The following is a 5,441-nucleotide window of genomic DNA, read 5'->3' as shown; positions in this document are numbered from 1 at the left end:
TCCTTTCTGTGTGTTCTACCCGGTGCATTATGAATCTTGAGGTTTTCTAGTCTGTCTGGTGAGAACAGGCACTACTTCCAGCCTTGTGTGAGCATCAACCACTATTATCTATAATTATTTCCTTCCCTACCTCAAATTGTTTCCGCATGTGTATGTACTGATTAGTACTCAGCTAAATAATTGGACCCTCTGCAGATCTTGGGGTTCTTTCTCTTTACAATGAACTTTCTTCAGCATTCTGTCCTGCAAACTTTAGTTGCCTTGCTCTCTTCAAATTTTCAGCTCCATTTCCTTTAGGAAGTCCACTAAATATTTCCTGAGTACTCCCTCTCTGCATTGTGGTCTAGGAACCTTCTTAACAGAGAAAGCTGGGGAAATATTGGGTTTATTTTTTTCTTGCTTCTCAGGAACCACTGTCCTTTATTGCTTGATGCACAGTGTCTTGCAAAGTAGTATTTCATATATTTTGTCCAATTTTTATTGTTTCAGACAGGAGGGTAAATCCAGTCCCTGTTACTCTATCTTCGGCAGAAGTGGGAGTTCTGGAAGAGACTTTTATTGGATGAATAATACCTATGCTTTAAAGTTGTACAAATTATATTGTATCCAATTATATTGTATTCAAAGCAACTTTGCAGCTTTATCTTATACCACCTGCAATGACAAGCGGACAAGCTTTGAAGTTGGAAAGATCTAGATTTGAATCTTGGAACTGCCATTTAATAGGTATGTGATTTAGGGCAAGAAATGTAAGTTCCCTCAACCTCAGTTAAATCTTTGATAAAATGAGATGGAAAAATTTTACCTTAAACACACAGGAGTCTATGCATAATTTTTTTTTATAGCAAAAATTTGGCAATAGATAGGGTGATACTAAAACAAATCAGAGTTAATCTATAGTTTGTATTTCTGTGAAACACCTAATAAGAAGGAGAGAGACCTATATGTATTCTTAGGAAAAAAGTTAACAACATACTGTTAAGTGACTAAAGCAGAAAAACAAGTGGAGTGTGAACTGAATTTTAATTAAAAAATTCTCTGTGTGTGTGTGTGTGTGTGTGTTTATGTGAAGAAAACACCATCTGCAGGGATATATGAACAATTTAAGTAGGAAGTAGGAATAAGAAAAATAGAGAATCTCTCTTTTTTTTAAACTTTAAAAAAAGTTGTATTTAAAAAATAATGGACACATATTAATTTCTTTTTGCAATAAAAATGAATAACAAGAGAAACAAAGTTAAAGAGAGATAATAGATGCACCTGGTGCAATTCACACCATCAACGTCCAGTAGCCAACAAGCACCAGGAGCACATATGTAGTCAAGTAAAGTTAGGCTTATTTCATAATAAGGAAGCACACATCCCAGAGGGACCAGAGTGTTGGATAAGAGAAGATTGGGAAGGCCTCTTGTAGGATTTAGGCTTGTGCTAGGTGATTCTAAGAAGGATTTAGGAAGTGGAGGTGAGTTCTCTTTTGAGTGTTTTTAGGAATTCAGTGGTTGAATATTTTGGTAATTTATACCTAAGAGGTGAGAAAATTAAAGTGGGTAAAGGAGGAGTATTTACTCATTTTAGTTGGAAGAGGGGAATGTTTAGCTATTTTTCTTGTTGCTAAGAGTACTTGTCCCTGTTTTATTTCAGACAAACTCACAGAGTGGCCTTTTTTTCTGTCTTGGCCCATCTCAGTCATGGAGTGGCCTTGTCTATTTATTGCTCTTATTCTGTAAGGGTTGTTTATTTTCAGTTGGGAACATTACAGCTAATATATCAGCTATCATCTCCAGGGCCATTTTATGATTTCTCCATACCATCAATAATTTCCTCTCTCCCTTTATAGTTTATTTTGCTGATGATAAGATCACTTTACCCAATCTTAGAGTTAATTATGCTGGCATATTGGCTCTAATCCTATAGATTTTACTGTGGTCCTCATATTCCAGAATAATGCACAGCTAAATAAGAAAAAGTGTAATTTGCTTTATTCACAGCACTTTTGTCTTTAGATTTTCTTCCCAGGCTAGTGGGCTGATTGCCCACCAAATGAATTCTCCCTAGACAGAGCTCATAGCTGAAGCCTATGGGATTACTACCTGTTCCCTTGAATGTTTGTGACTATAGACACTGAGACAGGATCAAAAGAAACAACCTGTATTAGTTAGTTTTCTGCTGCAGGAGAGAGAAGCTTCCCAGAGGGGAAAGTTTTCATGTTGTAAATCTTAAGAGACTTCTTATTTGCTGTGTGTGTGTGTGTGTGTGTGTGTGTGTGTGTGTGTATGTGTGTGTGTGCATGTGATTAGATTGTTTTTGTAATATCTGTCACATCCATGTTGAAATAGTCCTTGTTAGTACTCATTACTTTTAACATTTACCTAGAGTTTAAGAGTGCCAGGCACTATGATTTCTATGCATTATCTTATTTGTTCCTAACAAACAAGCAAACAAACACATTGAAAAATCTCATGAGATATGTATTATTATGAGAAACAAGGTTTGAAAGCTCAATTAGCTTCCAGGAAGACACTTCTGGGGAGTGGCAGGGGTGGGATATAAACCACATTCCAAAAGATTCTAAATTCTGTGCACTTAAAAACTACTTTCTAGTGGAGCATGCAATCAAAGCAACATTCTACGTATGCAGACATTTAAATATATTGGGCTCCATCTAATATTACTGAATCAATATCTCCAGGACTGGGGTATAGTAATTTACACTTTAAAAAACTTTCCCTGGTCATTTGAATGCTGTTGTCCACAGATTGATATTTAGAGACAAGTGTAGGCTACATACTCACATAACTTCCAGTTAGAAAGCTGTCCATATTATTGTTTTTTATCATCATTCATCCACCCATCCATTCATTCAATATTTACAGAATACCTAATGTGTCTAAGGCTCTATACCAGATGTTAAAAGGTCATAGAAAGAAAGCGTATTTCAATTGCCTTATAGATGATAGTGAAGGTCTTATACGTAAGTAAATAATTTAGATAGGAAGTGATAAATAATATTTATTGATACAAGTGTAGTGCTGTGTGTATTCAGTGGAAGAAGAAATTACTTCCAGGGGCAGAAAGTTGACAGGAAACAGTGTTGACCTGGGAAAACTTCAGGGAGAGGCTGACTCTTGAATTGGTAGTAAGATTGGGGCATATGGCAATATTTTGTTTCACATGGTGCATGTACTGAATAACTGTATATGGCTTTCTGGCTTCGAAGAAGTAAGCGGCCATGTTATGAGAGGGCTTACAAAGAGGGCATTGTGCCAAAGAACTGTGGATAGTCTCTAAGACCTGTGAGTAGTCCCTGGCTGACGGCCAGCAAGAAGGTAGGAATCTGTCTTAAATGGCAAGGAGATGAATTCCGTCAATAAATGAGTGAGCTTGGAAGCAGATCCATTCCCAGTTGGGCCTCCAGATGAGTTCCCAGTTCTGGCTGACACCTTGATTGTAGCATCTCAGAAGATGCAGTTAAGTGATGTGCAGATTTCTGACCATAAAACTATAAGATAACAATTGTGTGTTTTTTAAGCCCTTAAATTTATGGAAATTTGTTATGCAGCAATAGACACAATTTGGAATTATGATAATACAGATTTATTTCCCTATTGAGGAATAGTTACTTTCTTGGTCTTGTTTTTCAAAACAATGCTACAATAAACATCCTTACATATATGTTCTTACAGATTAAAACTTTTATTTCCATAGATCCATTTGCAAGGCTGAAATTCTGGATGGAATATTCTTCTTTTAAAAAGATATTGCCAGATTCCTTCTGAAGTAAGGTAACACTTCAATTATCTATTAGCAAATGTGAGAGCATCCTTTCCCTTACATCATAGCAATTAATAGGCATTATCATTCTTTTTCAATTTTTGCCAGTCATATTGGTGGTTATCTCATTGTTACTTTAATTTTCAGCTCCATATTAATAGATTGAGCAAACTTTCCTATGTTGTTTGGTTCTTCGTTTTGATTTTTTTTTTACATCTTTATTGGAGTATAATTGCTTTACAATGGTGTGTTAGTCTCTGCTTTATAACAAAGTGAATCATATACATATGATCACATCCACATACATATATCCCCATATCTCCTCCCTCTTGTGTCTCCCTCCCACCCTCCCTATCCCACCTTTCTAGGTGGTCACAAAGCACCGAGCTGATCTCCCTGTGCTATGCATGTTTTGATTTCTTAAACATTGGCACTGTTAGTCTTGTTGTTTACAAGCATAGAGAACTAGAAATCAAGGATCAAACTTGAAGTACTCTTTTCCAACCCCTTTTGGGGCTTCTCTCACATCTTGATTTCTCAGGCTGTAGATGAGGGGGTTTAACATGGGGATCATGACACCATAAAACACAGAAGCCATTTTTTCTTGCTCTTGAGACTCTGTGGTGAGACGGTGCAGATACATGTAAGACAGAGTCCCATAGAAAATGGGACTGTCAGGTGGGAGGCACACGTGGAGAAGGCTTTTCTCCTCCCTGCAGCAGGAGAGATCTTCAGGATGGCAGCCAGGATAAACATGCAGGAAAAGATGATGACCGACACGGTGAACGTCAAGTTAAACCCCACAAAGGCTGCTAGTAGCATGACATTGAAGTAAATACTGGAGCATGAGAGGGCCAGAATTGGGGGTTCATCACAGAAAAAGTGGTTAATTTTACTGGATTTACAAACGTTCAGTGAGAAAGTAAAACTTACATTTACAGAAGCATTTAAGAAACCCATGATGTATGAACCAACTAAGGGTTGAATGCAGACTGTCTGGGACATAACAGTTCCATAGCGAAGTGGGTTACAGATGGTCACATAATGGTCCACTGCCATAGCAGCCAGGATGTAGCAGTCAGTCACTTGTTACAAAAGTACCATAGACAAGTAATTGCACCATACATCCTGTGAATGAGATGGATTTTTTTGTGCTCATCAAATTCTCCAACATCTTGGGAGTAACAGTAGAGGCAGAACAGAGATCAACAAAAGCCAGGTTTTGGAGGAAAAAGTACATGGGGGTGTGAAGGGAAGAATCAATCTTGATAAGTAGGATCATGCCAATGTTACCCACTAGAGTGGCCACATAGATCACTAGAAATACTATGAAGAAGACATGCCAAGTCTTGTGTTGACCAGCGAATCCCAGGAGAATGAATTCAGTCACTTCACTGCCATTGTTTTGTTCCATGGCTTGGCAAAGGTGAAATATCAGCTGAAAAGGTACAAAGAAAGAAGAGCAGAGAAACTAAGACTCTTGTGATCCTTTAGATAATTCTGGAATTGGAACTGGTATAATATTTAAGTTCAGAGTTGAGTCAGAGAATAATTTCCATGACATAATTGATTTACATTTTTAAAGGCTGAACCTTGACATCTGACGTAGATATTTTCATCTATAGCTTGGGATGTTGTCATGGACCAAACAGCATCTGTGTTCTCAGGGT

General features: G+C 37.4%; 1 pseudogene; it reads right to left on the bottom strand.

Moving 5' to 3' along the window:
* Positions 1-4,243: 4,243 nt before the first annotated feature.
* On the bottom strand, positions 4,244-5,185 carry LOC112067455 (putative olfactory receptor 5AK3; annotated as a pseudogene).
* Positions 5,186-5,441: the final 256 nt, after the last annotated feature.

This window comes from Physeter macrocephalus, chromosome 16 (assembly GCF_002837175.3).
Source record: "Physeter macrocephalus isolate SW-GA chromosome 16, ASM283717v5, whole genome shotgun sequence".
NCBI lineage: Eukaryota > Metazoa > Chordata > Mammalia > Artiodactyla > Physeteridae > Physeter > Physeter macrocephalus.
Note: the sequence above shows the minus strand (reverse complement) of the source record. Positions and strands in the feature narration are given on the sequence as shown.